This window comes from Meleagris gallopavo, chromosome 2 (genome assembly GCF_000146605.3).
Source record: "Meleagris gallopavo isolate NT-WF06-2002-E0010 breed Aviagen turkey brand Nicholas breeding stock chromosome 2, Turkey_5.1, whole genome shotgun sequence".
Classification (NCBI taxonomy): Eukaryota; Metazoa; Chordata; class Aves; order Galliformes; family Phasianidae; genus Meleagris; species Meleagris gallopavo.
The window spans coordinates 46,896,473-46,913,045 of NC_015012.2; the positions used below are offsets into that span (position 1 = coordinate 46,896,473).

General features: G+C 40.4%; 1 long non-coding RNA gene across 1 annotated transcript in view; it reads left to right on the forward strand.

Moving 5' to 3' along the window:
• Nucleotides 1-282: 282 nt before the first annotated feature.
• The window catches only part of LOC109366060, a 19,257-nt gene continuing 2,966 nt past the window's right edge, over nucleotides 283-16,573 (forward strand). The window contains exon 1 of the long non-coding RNA XR_002112091.1: nucleotides 283-355. This is a non-coding gene — a long non-coding RNA (uncharacterized LOC109366060). The remainder of the gene's footprint in view (nucleotides 356-16,573) is intronic.

A 16,573-nucleotide genomic window follows, 5' to 3' on the forward strand; every position in this document is an offset into this window, starting at 1 on the left:
CCCCTTGATAGACATAGAGTGAGCGCCTACTAAAGCACAGGTCTTTCCAGATAGTGCTATAGAGCTCCCATAGAACACTGAACATCAGCATCTGATGGGAACACAATATTTGCTAAGGCCCTTGTATAGTAACTGTTGAGTCATGGCCTGATCCACTGATTGAGCACCTGGGGAAAGGCCCCAGTCAGCCCTGGGAGCACAGGTGAAGGCAATTCAGCTGTGTGACCCAAAGAGGTGTAGCCTGGCTGCACCTCTCAGACCTCATTTAAGGGCTGACTGCCTCTGGGGAAGGGTCTCTGGTTGAAGATCCCTTCTATGTGGAGTTTCTCCTGTGAGCCTAGATCTGCATAGATGGGTGAGCACTTTTCCTTGTAACGCCATTCCATTTGTGCTAGCTCTTTTGCTGTGTTAACCTTTCTGATTCTTACACTCTTGTATCGCTCTTCCGCCGTGTTGATCTGACTGTAAAAGCTAGGAAACAGTTAATCACATATATATGACTATTGGTATGGAATAAGATACTAATATCAAAAATAAATATTAATAACAAATATAAATGATGTTTGCATACATTTATAAGAACACGTGCACACACACTTATGTTTTCAATATAGTCAAGTAAGTTGCATTTTTTTTTTTTACTAGAAATTGTGCAAATGGATTTGCATGACAGTACTCAAAATTATTGATTATCTCTGTTTGTTTCAGGAATTTTGTCCCTTTTTAAAGATTTCTCCCCTGTCAAATGTTAGCATTTGCCTAAATAGTTTTGTTTCAGTTAATGGATACATCTATAGATTGTTTGAATAAAACTGAGTGTAATATAGAAGCTTTTCTGCAAAAAACTGTTAGTAACCTTTCTCTCTACAGGAAAAAAGACATTTTTTGCTGAAAAAGATCTCTCAGATACAAATTTTTGACTAGTTGCAAGAGAATGTCAAAGAAACTAAAACATCTGGGTCTCTTGACTCTTGTCAACCCCTGCCACTACTATTTATTTTTAGTTCATTACTTTACTTTTTTTATTACCAAGCATTTATTAGTACTGCAGTGGTGCCCAGAGCCCTCACAACAATAGTGACTACGCCTTGCAAGCAGGACAGTGCTTACAGCCCCACACTGATGGAGTCCAAGGAGTGTTTGGACTACACTTTCAGACATAGGGTTTGAATTTTGGGTGGCATTGCATGAAGCCAGGGTTTGGATTGATGATCCTTGAGAGACCTCTCCAACTATGGATGTTCTGTGAGTGATGTGGACAATGCGGAGGGAATGAGAGAAGACTGATGAAACTTTAGTGAAAAGTCATAAGGAGCGATATCTGCTGAGGCTGTGAGAAGGGGCTTCATCACAGAATGTTCCTTCTGTGTCACTCAGTCTAGTCGCTCAGTAGAAAAGCAGGCTCAGTACACCAAATGTTGAATCCATGTTCTTTATAAATACAGAGGGGTTAGGAAGAAGGTACGAGGAAGCTGAAGATACCCTTGATTAGCAGGCAACAGCTAAGCACCTGATAAAGGCGTCGAGTGGAAAAGATGCAAGTGGAGAGGTGTATAACTGAATAAGAGAGGGGCTAGTGACTTTGTCAGAGGGAAGGACTGGGAGGTCTTGGCTGGGAGCAGCTGAAACAAGCCTGATGTAATCCTGAAGAATAAAGAAATGAAGGGTTGAAGATCAGGCTGATAGGGCATTGAAGCGAGGTGGGGATGCAGGGATGTGGCAGCAGGGCAGTGCTCTCCCAGCCAGCACTATAAATAGAAATAATTCCCTTGAAGCTAATGGATTCAGTTTGGCTTTCATTAGGTGAGGACAGTGAGGGGATGAAAGAAAATGATGATGGTCATGCTAAAGAGAGCTCTGGAACATAACTCATCTCTACAGTGTCTGACTCAGGCAGGGCCACACAGCCAGGGATAAAACAGCCAGGGAAATAACTCCCTGCCTGCCTTGGTGCTGAGGCTGGGGGACAGAAAGTGAGTTATTAATTGCCACTTTATGTCGGCAGTGGCATAATATTAATCTTCTAATGATCTAAGTTGATAATAAGTAATAAGAACTGGTTGTGGCTTATTCAATGTAAATTAAGGCAACAATGAGTAAAATATATCAAATACATGATGATGTTAATTAACATATTAGAGACTGAGACAATTACTGGCAAATATGACTAATTGCTCAAATAATGTAGGAGTTGAAGAGCAGGTGTAAATTAAGTTAAATGGATAGCCTCAAAGACAGAGAAGAGATATTTAACAGGTAGTAAGATCAGTACACAGAAATGTATTCTGCAGTGCACTGAGAGGATAACGCGGGGATCACTAGGGCAGTAATGTAGCACTGCATATCAGACATTCTGTTTATAACATAGCCATTATTTCTACCTCTTTATAAGAAAAATGTCAAATAAAACATCTGCATTCAGTCCATTAGAGAAATCATGTCTGCAAAATTCACTAGGGCAAGTCTGAAACAGCATGGAAAATTATCATTCATTTTGAGGCAATAATCTGCCTCAATACGTGCCATGGGAATGTATTAAATACGTTATTTGCAACAACCACTAATGTTATGTTGAGGATGAAATCCAGGTAGGCTCAGCAATTTATAGCAAACAAGGGTGAACTGGCACGTTAAACCTATAGTTTGTTTATAGAATTCACATTAGAGGCCTCATACATAGAAAAATGCAGTTTGTTGCAATACAGTGGTTATTGTGCATTGCTTTTGTCCCTTGGGAATTGTGCTGCAACTCAGATCATGCCAACAAAGAAAAAAGTTTACCTAAAGCGTTGCTGTCATATGGCATTTGTGTTACTGATAAACAGGCAAATGTTTGCTCCACATATTGGTGTAAGGCTGTTGTGAAGCAATAAATGGTTTCTGAACTGGAACAGTTGCTGCAGCATGTATTTTAAGGCTTAGTTCTGAAAAGTGGCGTGTGAGATGGGAATTCTTTTGTTCATTTTTGTTTGTTCACTCCTTCATCCCCTCCCAGTCTCTTAGCCTCTTTCATAAAATCTAGAGTTGCAGGAAGCAGACCTTTACCTCTACAGCTACTGCTCTTTGCTGGTGCTTGCCTGTGGTTCACGTGGCAGGAGCACATGAAGGCTTGCAGAGTGATGCAGGCAGAACTGAGCTTTTGTGAGAGAGCTGCCGTGCTGAGCTCTGGAGCTTCATGCACTCTCTCAGATGGGGGAGAGCTGCACCTTCAGGTCAGGTTTTAATGGGGTCCCTCCTAATCTGTGGTCTTTCTACCTTCTCTCATCTCCAAATACTTATTTCCTAGATTATGTTCTCAAGGGACGTTAGGTGGGATCTTTAAAAACTCCAGAAAGGGTAGAGTTCTCTTCCTTCCATATAACGTAGCATATTTGTCTTCCAAAGTAAACCATTTTCTGTATAATTCAGTTAAAAAGAAAAAAAAATCTTCTGAAGACAGGATGAGTGAAAGTTCCTGCTTTGAAAAACACATTTTACATTCTGTATTTTTGGAAGGGATTTTTATTGTGCATTTTTCTGCTTAATTGTTTCATTTTTGTTTAGTGGAGAGGAATTCAAGGGAGTAAAATTAAGCCTGTGAACTAGTACCAGTAATCACATTAAACATGGGAGAATTGAACTAGCAATTTCCCCCAGCTGTAGGCAGTTTGTGAACCAGGCAGTAAATCTACTGCCATCCACCACAGAAAGAGCTGCTGCCTTGTTTCCCTCCCCTCTGCCTTTGGATTTCCTTTGTACTTGGCTGGGTGTTTTAAATCCTTGCCCACATTCAGGCCATGATGCAAAAGCAGCCAATGGTTTCCTTCTTTGCAATCCTTGACCAGGGCAAAGTCTTTGAGCATTAAGCATGCTTCAGAGGAGAACACAAGGAGACCGCCAGGTACTACGGAGCTTCCACTGCTGCAGAACTCAGAAAATAGGTCAGTCACCCCAGGAGGAGGGGAGAAAGAACTTGTTTTCCTTTCTGTCCTGCCAGTGTTGCTTCAAACCCAAAGGAAAACAACCATTTCCCACAATCTATATGGCTACTGCTGTTCACAGTATTGGCCTTTTAATTTTTTCTGCCCTAAACTTGGGGTTTCTGGCACTGTTCATGTGCACAGGTGTGTGGAGAGGCCCAGAGCAAGCTGACCCCTCCCCAAATACCCCAGAGCTGGGTGCTGCAGAATGCTGCTTCTACTGCTCCCAACTCTACAGAAAGAACTCCTTTCTCTGCCCTGACTTTAATGCCCTCATTAGTCCTGTGGACAGGGGTTTTTTTTCCTATTTTTTATTCTCCCTTCTGCATTAAAAAAAAAAGCTTTGCAAAAAAGAGGGCTTGTACTTGGCATGTAGCAGAGTAACATGAGCATAATAAACAAGAATGGCTGTCCCCATAAATAATAAAAGGAATGTTTCTCCTCACATGGCAGCTTTTCAGAGGAGAAAAGGCAGGGAATAGGTAGCCCTGCACTGATGTGCATGTCTCAAGCTCTAATCCCCATTTCTGGTTTTTTGTTTTTTTTTTCTTGTTTTTTTGCAAGCCAGCAGCTGGTGAAGCAGGGCTACCTCTCAGTTTTGCATTCCCTTCTAACATTTGATTTCTTATCTCTTGTACCTTGTGTCTGCTGGGAATGAGAAGGTGCCTTAGAAGCCCCACTGCATTTCCTTCCTCTGTTTGATATTCTCACAAAGATGGAGACACGCTTCTCTGGCGATGAACTGGGACTCATAATGCCATCTTGGAGGTGAAAATAGACCCTTCTCAGCCTAACATGGCCCTGATTTATGTTCCTGCAGCAAAGGCGATGAGCCTGTTATACAAATGAATAACTGTATCATTGGAAAATGTTTCTGATGTTGTTTCAGCTGCTTATGTAAAAAATGCTAAGTTTTCCCACCATTAGCAACGTGATTTACAGACACGTCAAAATTTTCCTTTTCTGGCCACTCAAGTTCAAACTTTGAATATATTGCAGAGCCGTGTTTTAGCTACTGCAATAGCTGAAATGCATGCAAATTATCCCTTTATTCTGGCGGAGGTTACAACATTAAAACAACAACAACAGTGCAGAGAGTATCATAAATAATTTAGCTTAAGTGAATGCTGAAATTAGTCAAGGCACCGCATTGCTTGGCTGCGAGAGGTCTATTTGCAGCCAGATATGTAGAGTGCCCTCTGGCCAAAGCCTAGCCTTTCGAAAATGGAAAGCAGGAAAAACAATATGATCTTCTTTTAAAGCACTGCGCTGGAATGACCCCTGGGGTTAAATATACCTAGACATAGCAGCAGTGATCTCGGGAGAAAACAGCCTGCTTATAAGAACCACCAGCTAGGAAAGGAGATAACGAAGTGTGCGTGTGTATTATTGGCAAGTGCTCTGAATGGCAAGGCAAGCAAGCTGCATACAGTATTATCTTGCATAATTATTGGGTCACCGTACTGTAAATGAAGTGGTTGCTATACTTAGTGGCACTACTGTGCTGCGTGCCTGGCAGAGGGCCGGATCCAGCCCTGCCCCAAGCATTTAGGCTGAGAGCAAAGCTCCAGGCCGGGCCCTGCAGCTCCATCATTCCTAGGCCCCTGGGCAGCAAAAGGCTATGCCAGGGCCGGCTGCAGGGAGCAGGCTGCCGTGGCTCCCAGAGCAAGAGACTGCACCGCCAGGTGATGGTGCCTTTCTCTGGAGGGGGAGGGCTGGGGGAGAGAAACTGGACTGTGAACAGAATTGACAAGAATGGGAAATGAAAATGAAATGAACACATGAGTTGGTTAAAGTGAGAATAAACAGCTTAAGCTTTGGGAGTGTACGAGAAGATAAGATACATTAAATTGAAAACTTCTTTAAAGAAAGTACTAGGAGAGAGCACTGAACAGCACTACCATGGCAAAGGACATGTCTCAGGATACTAGTGCAGTGTTTTCTTCTTACTAAGAGGTGAAAGTGGGCTAGACATTGTTCTAATTGCTCTTAATTAGTGCTGCTACTTTTTCCTAAATGGTTGTGCCTGCAGCTATGGCATGCCGCTGTCAGTTCTCTCTCTGACAAGTTTGCAGTATAAGGGTGAATACAGAGACATAAAAGTGTAGGTTTTATTTATATTCTCATATCGCCTGACGCATCACTAACACTTTTCAACTCCCAGGGAAACACTTCAGGTTACTAGATCATAAGGCCAGCTTACAAATGTTCCTGATAATTTAGACGTCTTTCAGTTCCAGTTTCATGGGAACCAGGTATAATGACAAACCCTAAATGTGAAGGATTTTCTATATATACATCTATACTTGCTGGAGAACAACTGTGTCACTGCTGGTCAGTGCTCTTGCATAAGATGCTGGATGTAGCAGAGGATTTCTGCTGCCCTGCCAACGTTCATCATACAAACTCATGGTTACAAGGAATGCTAATGCCCTCCCTGCAGAAAGAGGGGATGGTGATGTTTATTCACATCTTTCTCTTCTTTTTTTTTTTAACCCTCCATGGGAACCCGAAAGTTCATCATTCTTATGGCACAAAAAAGTCAGCTTTGGACTAGGATGAGGCAGCCCACTTTTAATAACTGGCATTTGATTTGAATTTCTTTGACATTTCTACTGGCTTCAGAGCTGGTTAGTTAGGTAATAGGTAGCCTGATTTTTGAGGCTATGAAAATGCAACTCTGTGCAGTTGCAAGTGAAGTCTGAGGTATGCTAGCAAAAAGCATTTCCAAAGTCTGCCCTATATGCAGGCTAGGATTAAGAATTTACCTTATTGCACAGCAGTGTTTGCTGTAGTGGGTTATGCTCATTCCACATGCATTGCCATAGCACTAAACAAGATGACACCAGGGTTAGATTCAGTTATTAGAAACTTGATGCACAAGAACATGAACTTAGTGTGTCTCATCAATAGCCTTCAAGTCTTGCTCTGTGGAGGGATAGGAAGCCATAGGAGCCTCTGATGAATATTTAGTGGAGGTCTAACGAAACGTTTCAAAAGGAAATTGTTTTTTGAGGTTTTTGATCTTCAGTAGAAAACAAATTACTGTGACTCAGTAGTCTTTCTTTGAATCCTTACAGGGCTTTTTTCATTTTTTTTTCTTTTGAGAGAGGTAATGAAATTATGTTTGCGACTTAAGCCTGCGCTGTGTGCAAGCGAGGTAGAAGGAGGAAAAAGCTATACATTCAGCAACCTTTGTGTATTTGTTCAGCATGCTAGCTCTTGTGCAATTTGCTGGGAAGGAATGCCTGCAAAAATAAAGCCATGAGGTGGCTCAAATAAAAAAAAAAGTGACTTCTGATTGAAGGGATCTGTAGCGTTTTTGACACATTATGAATCTGTGTTTACCACAAAAAAAGTCTATGCCAGCTCTAATTTATAGAATATCAAGTGCTAATAATCCACAATAGATCCAACACAAAATAAGACTTCCCACACAACATTACGGTGCTAAAACTGACCTCTAGCAGGAAATAAATAATGCAAAAAGTTTCCTTCATTAATGCAACAGCTCTGGACGTGTCCATCCTGTGTGTTAGAGCATCTCTGCCCTGCCTAAACTGCGTGTAAATCATTTGAACTTTCATCCTCTCATCCTCATATAACTAGAGAGACAGGGAAATAAAGTGGCCGTAAAACCAGTATTATCCACAGAAATGTGGGACAGTGAATGCTCAGCTGGTTCTTTAAATCAGCTTCCCAGAGCACTGTGGAGAGGGACCAAATGCCACCAGTGGCTATGTCTCAGAAAGGTGCATGGGCTTTTTCTATCTTTGCAGCAATTTATATGCAGGAACTGGAGCTGTGCTGCACTTTTTTGGGGAGCATCCAGAACACTCATTCTGCATGCAGCGGCAGGAATGGGGCATGCTTTAAGGGGTCAGGGGCTGGAGATCACTGGAGTAACAAAAGTTGCCCAAATTAAAAATGAGAAATCTTCACTGATAATCAGAACTTTGCAAAGCTACTTAAAGCTCATAGCTGCTTTACTCTGCACTAGTGGAGTACTTGCTGGCATTTTTTTTGTATTTATTTTGTGTAAATGAGGAGGCAAAGGAAATGCTAAAGTGAAGAGCAGGACTGAATCTTTCTACTATGTTACAATGCTTTGTTTATTCCTACACTTTATCACTGGAAACTTGATCATCTATGCTGGCATTTTAGAAACTCCACAGTTGCTCTGCTCTCAGCACTGCCTGATAAGAGATTTGTGAAAATCCCTCTGTGCAAAAGAGAAGGGGGTGGACAGAAACAAACTTTTCACAGTGACTCAGAATTATCTCACTGGTAAGTTTAGAGACAAACTGCTTTTTAAAAGTCCCTGCTATCTTTGGAACAAACTGGGAGGGGGTGGGAGCAGTATTCATTTACATTGTAAAGTATTCCTTTTAAAACAGAGAGAAAGAAAGAAGTATTTAAAAGGGGAGAGAGAAACCTTGCGTTTTTTCATAGCAACACTTCGCTTTTTACCAGTAGTTCTAGAATTTCCATTAGGCAGAAAAACAAATATCAAGGCTGCCAACTACAGAGATGAAAGGAAAAGCCAATGGAGAGAGACAGTTTTTTTACAAATAGTACAGCGATGACAAAATACCAACAGTCATCGACAGCATCGTCAAAGGTTAAAATTATAGCTAATGATAGAGTAGCTGTTCTCTGGCATTTTAAGGCAGCGTGGCACACAGATTTCTCACCATATTTGCAGTTTTCTTGTTCTCTCGACAGCAACAATCTTAAACTGACCCCACTGCCTTGTGATAACAAGCAGTGTAAAGCAATTATTGTCTCAAGCTATAGCATAAACTAAGTTGGGCACTCCTCTGTATACTTTGTTATCAGCCTGCTGGGAGCAAATATAGCACTGTAGTACATAAAGAGTCATTAGTTCAAGTCAGGACTTGGGTGACTGAGCAGGTGGAAGTTATACATGTCAGATGGAGGAAGCTTAAAGCAATATTGAGTAGCAGTTACATAAACCCTGGTAGGGTGTTACTGCTCCTCTAGAGAGGGGAAAGCTGCAGGGGTCAGGGGAGCCTGAAAGCGGTCAGTAAGATCGGGTAATCCAGAGGCATACAGCTTCCCTTTGACTGCTGTTGGACTAAGGTTTTATCAGCAAGTAGTTAGTCAAGAAATAACTTTGTAAGGACTGAAGTGCTCACGTTTGGTTTAAAGTGAAATTCAGGTGCGTAACTACAGTATGCAAAACGCCTGGCCCACCTGCTTGCCTGCTTCTCTGACCAAATTCATGGTAGTTCACACTACAGCAATGTGTTTCTCTCTCCTGCACCATCAGTAAGCACCACAATGTGAGTGAGATGCAGCATTTTCCATTCACTTAGTGTTTTGTTGTGAATCCCGTTGGGAGCTCCCACCTCTCTGTGCCTGGCTGTGCCATAACAGCCTGACAGGTGGGACGAGGAAGGTCCTACAAGAGAATTGCCTGCAAGGGAATGGGTGAGAAGATGCAAAGGAATGAGTTGGATTTTTTCCAGTTGAGAGGGACTCCACATCCAAATGGCCTCCCTTCTGGAGAATGCTGTAGGCTACCATGAAAATGTTGCCGGTAAGAATATTGCCTGGAGTCTTTTACTTTAAATAAGAGCCAAAAATTATTTGAGGAAAGACTGAGCATGGAAATATAAATTAAAATAACTGGGATATTGAAAGGACTGGTACTTCAGCACTTGAAATGGAATCCAAAACTGAAGATTTTGAATAAATAGCTGACATAAGGTCAGACGGTGAGGAAAGGGCATAAACAGCAAATTCTGCACCTATGATTGTAGTTGAACCTACTGTTTGCATCTCACCCCTATGCAAAGCTTTTAAATACTGGAGGAAATATTACTGACGACATTGAGAAAAATAAAAAATAAGATAAAATACAACATGTACTTTCAGAGTAGATTATGCCATGCTTATAAGGTACTTATCTTTACAGATTGATCTTGCTGAGGAGGAAAGCAGCAAATCCAAGCCGTTTGGATGTCAATTAAACATACCTGGGAAAACAAGAGTTAATGTCACAAAGCTGAAAATTATTAGACAAAAGTGGAAAGTGGCTAGGGAACCAGCTAATGAAGAAACAAACAAACAAAAAATTAACCCAAAAACTGAGGGCATAGCACTGCTGTTACAGTGAGGCAGAAAGGAGGTATATTAGATAAAAATCAGTGCTGGCATAAGAGCAAAGTAGTATAAACCACCCTAACTAAACTTACACTGAAAACTTAGTAAGTTTCGAAACATCAGAGGAGTGTGGTCTGGAACAGGCATCCAGTGAGTATAATGAAAGCAGTGTTTCAAAACTGAACTGTGCAAACAAATTCGAGCTTGATAAATTATAGACTACAAGGCTGACTCTGATAGCAGGGACCTGGTCTTCGTGACCCAGGAGACCCTCTCTAATACTTTGTATATTATTTGGGATACAGGAGCTGGAATGCTAGAGGACCAGACTGATAATGCACAAGATGACTGTTTCAAATAGTGTTCAAGAATAAAGCGACTTGTTCTTTCATCACTGATGAAAACTTCTGAGAGAAGAGGTGAAGGAGAGAGATAGGGTCTTTTTGAACAGTAAGAATTTGTAAAAACACATTTTTTCCCATTTATATTGACCAATACTTTTGTTTTTTGTATGTATCTAAAATGGTAGTATTTTAAATTGATAAAGGAGTTGGTCACAACTGTAAAATCTTGTGATAGCCTAGCAAAAATGGTTGCACCTTAATAACAAGGTGGGGGGGGGAGGCTGTATCGTCAGAATAGTGCAACATAAAAATAGGCCTGGGAAGGAACTTAAGGAAGTAATGTAACCCCGTCCCCTTCTCACAAACTCTACCCTACAGCGTTTCTGACAGATGTTTGTATGCTAACCTGTTGGTAAATGTCTCCAAAGGCAGACGTGTGTGAACTTACCCAGCGGCTGCTCTGCTTTTGCTGCACTCACTGCTTCACTTATGGTCTAACCACAATCCTCACAGCAACTCAAGGTTTTTTTTTAAACAGTTGTCCCATATTTGAAGAATGTTTTTTTTATGCCTTCAGCCTTTTTTTTTTTTCCTCTTGATCAAACAGTGCCAGTTTTTTCAATGTTTTCCTCACTGGTTGCATTCTTTGACTTGTAATCCTTCTTTATCTCTCTTTCTTGATTTCAGTAAAACTGATCTAAATCCACCCTGACCAGTGAAACCCAGTGCTGAGCAGTGCAAGATTAATTTCTGCATCTTGCTGACTTTAGTTTGGTTATAAAGCTCCAAATGACATTATTTACTTGGAAGTTCTTCCTGTTTTTAAAAAGGTCATCTTGTGAAGGTGAAAACAAGTGTCAGCCACATGGTTTTTAAAAAAAAAAAATAGAACTAAAACAAAGTGGTGTGAATGATGACCAACAGTCGGTTTTCAGTAGAAATGCTTTTAATAAGCTACAAATAAGAAAAAAAAACCTGCAAGATTACAAGGCATATGTTTCCAGTTTTAAAAGGAAACACAGAAGCGCAAACAGCAAGGAACACTGCTTGTTAATAAGTCTGAATCTAAGAGTTGTAAATCTTTACAAAGGGAGAGTACCCTGGAAGAAATGAATCAGTAAACATCAGTGGAAGTTTAGCTTCTTGTTTGAAATATGTTGGAAGCCAAAGGAACTCTAATAATAGCTAGAATTTGATGTTATACAAGATAGAAATGTTGATCATACTATGGAAAAGAAAAAAATGTTCATGTACTGGAACGTCTCTGGACTTTGAAATAATCTGGTTGATCTCGTTCCCAGCTTTTGCTATTGGCAGGGTGGTGGTTTCTAGGGTGGGAGTTTTCTGTGTTTTCAGGTTGCTTTGTGTCAGATGCGTGTCCAACAGCAATGACTCTGTGCTCCCCATTGCCTCCCTTCAGCATGAGTTTCCTTACTATGTGCCTAGGGACTTGCTCTGCACTAACAGGAAGGACTGATCCTCTGCCCAGGTAATTGTGCTGCCCTTTGGGTTTTGGAAAGCTTTTTCTACACGCAGATTTGTTGGTTGCAAATCTGTTTTTTGCTGTGCTTCCCTGCATGCTCACCTTTAAATTAAGGCGCTTATAGTTTCTCCAGAGTTAGGTAGATGGCACATTAATATTATTTCAGATATAAATCCAGATGGAACATCTTCCTCAGTTCTTAGTCTGAGCTGTGCTCAGTATAACATCTTAAATGCATACTTGAGCACTCTAATTATCCCATCTGTATAATTAAAGGCAGGGCACTGCATTATCTCAAGAAGAGGCAGGCTGATACTGATACTACTAATCTTCTGTATTTCAATAGGTATTTTCAGGTTAATTTCAGTGGCTAGAAGTGATACTGCCACGGTACTGCTAAAAGTATTTCCCAAAGTATAAGACTTTTTCTTAAAATTTGTCTCAAATTATTGCTGTTTCAAAATTATCTACTTTTTAACGTTTCTCTGTTATAAGATGCTTGCAGCAATTTCTAGGAAGTGTCGCAAAGCAATGTGAATAAAAGTCAATATTTGCCCAAAAATAACAATAAAAGGGTTCTTGATTTTAGTGAAACAGCTTTACAAGAAACATAGGAGTACTATCTGCTACCCACTTCTTTTGTTGCAGTGCACTGTTTTTTAATGCACGCTATTATTTTATTGCATCATCCATGGCAGCACATCCTTTCATTTAAGTGCAAAATTACACACTGTATTGCAACATCTGCCCCCTCCCTTTTACAACAGTTCTGTTTGATTCCATATTAAAATGATACCGGATGATATTTCTTCATCATTACGTTGCTTAAGAGTGAATGCATAGATGTAATTTTCCTGTGCAAGTTGTCATACTTCTAAAAGAAACAGTTACAGAGCCATATGGTTCCTGTCAATTCTTTTTTGATGGTGCATTATTGAACCTGCAAACAGCAAATCTGCACTTGCGATACAGATATGAGAAACAGCAGTACATTAAGGTAGACAGGACTGTGACAAGTGAATAGTGACAAGTGAATTGTGTTAAATGAATGGTTTCTACACTCCTAGGCTAGTTGAGTAGATCAAATTAGTGAGGTATCACAGGTGAAAGGAAACCTGTTCTTTTGGGTGTACTTTTTGTATTTTATCTTCCTCCTATGTAAGTGACATAACTGACATATGATAGGTAGAAACTACTTTAGGTTTAGAAGTACAGATTTAAACCTAAAATTTCCTAAGAGCACTAATCATACTTTAAACACATTTACTACAAATATTTATTGCCTTGGGAATGTACAGGTGTTTCCGTAATTTAACATATGCATTGCCTTAATAGAGCTTCATTATTTGGAAGAAATTTTGCACAGTGCTGTAGCAATTACATGTGTATTAGGGCTATACAGGTAGACAAAATGATTTCTTCAGCAGCCAAAAGTAGAAGACTCTAAAGAAACAGGAATCCCTTTCTAGTTATTTCTTTGGGAGTATATTCCCTACCTTATCTAATGCAAACTACTGATTCTGTACAGTAGTCATTGATTTGTTGAATGGCTGTAATGCAAGTAAATCCCATATTAATGTATTTTCTTAAAAGACAACGTAAAAAAGTCAACCTCATTTTAAAGAACAAGGTGTGTTTTTTGAAGATGTATAAGACTTCTCAATGGAAGTGTTAATTCTAAAAATAAAAATGAAACTCCCTAAACAATAATAAATGCAGATCCTGCATTTTAGTAGCTGGGAAACTGAACTGGATGAGACCTCTCTGGTTCATTGAGCATCATTCTATAAAGCTGCAGTAAGACTTCTTTATTCCATTTTGAAACTGTTTTCACCCCCCTTACTTCTGTGTGACTATTTCAGCACTTCATTTCTGTGATTATAAACTTGTTTTTACTTTTTCTGCTTTAAAAGCAGCCTGTTACTCAGTACCAGGATTGATTCTGACAAAGATTAACAGAAACAGGTAGGAGTCCTGCTTGCAGAAGGGCTGATGATTAAGCTTTAAAATATGCAGTACACTGGGAGAAAGCTCCCAAGCTGGAGACCTCAACCTGAAGGGAGTTTTTATGGGCCCATTACCACAGCTATTTAAAAGCACATCAAGGAGTTAACTGTTGGTGAATCCAACCTGTCCTTCTGGCTTTCCTGGTATGTGGGGCTGCTTTCTACATACAGGTTGTCTCCTCTTGGCTGAGCTGGCCAGCTTCAGCCAGCACTAACCTTGACGCTGTCGTTAATAAATCAAGTTTCCATTCCTGCTCAGTCTACAGGTGGACACTGAGGCATCTTTGCAGCACTGAATACTTGCAGCACAGCGCAACTTTGGCTTGTGCTCCGATTCCTTGGCCATCAGCAGAGGCATAATTTGGAAGAGAGGCTTGGCTGGTAAGGTGCCATTATTTCCAGCCAAACAGACAGCACGGTGGTTTACTGGAAGTGGTGTTTGCCTCTTTGCATCCCAAGCACTTTCTGAAAAACTCACATTTAAATGTGTTGGCCTGGAAGCATCCAACGGGCTTAGAAGCTGTGACTGAGGAGGATGGATGAGGTGCGTGATGCTGAGCACCAGACTATACCATCCCCTTTGGAAAACTGGCTGCAACCAGAGGGCTAGGAAAGAGGGGAGGAAAATCTGCCTTGAAAACAAATGATATGGTATGTCTTTGGAACCACACAGAAAACACAATGAACATGCATTGCTTGGCGATAAAGGTGTGAAATAGTGCTAGAAGAATGAGTGAAGCTGTTATTGTGCAATTTTAGTTCATTTTCTGTGTAAGGGCAGCAGTGAGAGGATGGCCCATTGGTACAGCTGCTGGGAAGAGCTGACAAGCTACTGCAGAGTAAGCTGCAGTGGTGTAGCATTAAGTCAGCTCTGCTCCAAACAGGACCAGGTAGCACCGCACCACGCACCAAAGGAGCCCTGTCCACACTAGGATTCATGTTTTGCACTGTTGTTAGCAACAGAAAGTTTTTGCTGGAAAAAATAAAATCAACAAAGGCACCATCTAGAATTGTACCCATTATGTTTTTGCAAATGATCTGAATTCTCTTTAAAGGCCAGGTGCATGGGACCAAATATTTAGAGAGGTTCTTAATGTTAAAAATAAATACACATCAGTGCATAGCACATACAAGAGAATTAGTTAGCTGACTTTTATTGTATATATACAATTATATGATTTACTTGTTGAGTAAGTCACTTGAATGAGCAAATTCAGGTGCAAGCCTGCAATGAAACTCAGTGCTTAGAAAGCTTGACCTCCTGTCTCTCTGTCCCTTTCTCTGGGGAATGCAGACACATCTCTGGATCAGGCAGACTGTCACAAAGCATTGAAAAAACTGCTTTTGACATCTGTGCTTGGAAAACATTGTTTTCCTTGGTGTGAAGTTTAATTTGCTTTTAGGGATGCAAGTATGCAAGAAATGTTTTTTCATCAAATTAAGAAAAATGAAGGTACTTCTGTAGCAGACTAATTAGATATCTATCTAAAATAAATGTTTTGTTTAACGCCTGATTTCTTTTTTAAATATATAAATACCAGCTAGTGGTTTAAAGCTCCTGTAGCTGTGAATGGCTCTGCTGTCCCCCACTGCAAGCTACGTTTTTATTACTTCTTCCCAAGAAATTTATTTTGCTGACATGGGCCCTAATCCAGTAAAGTGTTAAAACATATGCTTAATTTTAAGCATGTGAGTAAAGCCAACAGCACAAATTTAAGCACAGATTTGTGTTTGGCCTAGCTGGGGCTATAATTTCTGGGTTACGGTCTGGAGGATTGTATGCTTTTCTTAGAATAGACACCCTCCTGAAGGAAAAAAAAGACCATCGTGTTTTTTTAAGGCATTATGTTATTTATCAGAAGATCTTGCAAAGGGATGCACAAACAAGAAAATGCTGAAAATTTTTGGATGTCAATGAATTCTTTTAAATATGAAAGTTATGCAATCCTATGAAAATTCCCATAACTCTCCTCCTCAACCTCTGTCTGTTATTGTAGTAGCAGAACACATCTGAGGCGCGAGCTGATTGTTTCATGAATGACCAGCCAGCTGCCTCAGGAATTCCTCCTGATACTTTCACATAGAGAAAGCCTTATTTTTTGCATGGGTCCTTCTAGACAGATTGAGTATTTGAGCTAAGAGAAGGGGTGATCTTCCTTACTTCTAGTGAGCTGGTGAAGAGTTAGAAGTTGAGTATTTCTTAATAATTTGCTTGGTCATACTGAAATGTTTTTAATTGTGGATATATACAAGTGATCTTTTCTTAGGGAAGATAAAAGCTTCAGAGATGAGGAGTGAATCATAGCTCAGATGGAACTTGAAAGTCAGAGACATCGAACGCGATTTGGTGATTTTGATGTAGAGAACAGAGGATAGCTGCTGCACAGTGAACTGCAATTTTCAGTCTTGCTGGCAGTGTCAGGCAGACCTAGGACAGAGTGGACCTGCAATCTGAGCTGCCTTCTCCTTACAAGGACCTGCATCGGTTCTGGGGTGAAACAAACTGGTGCGGTGCGTATGTAAGTTTATATGAGTGATTCTGTTTCATTACACTGGTGAGTTTTTTGCAGAAATGGCAAAGCCGGTGCATCGAAAGAAACTGTTTCTAATATATACCAGCATTAGAAAATTCCAAGTTACCTTTTTTTTTTT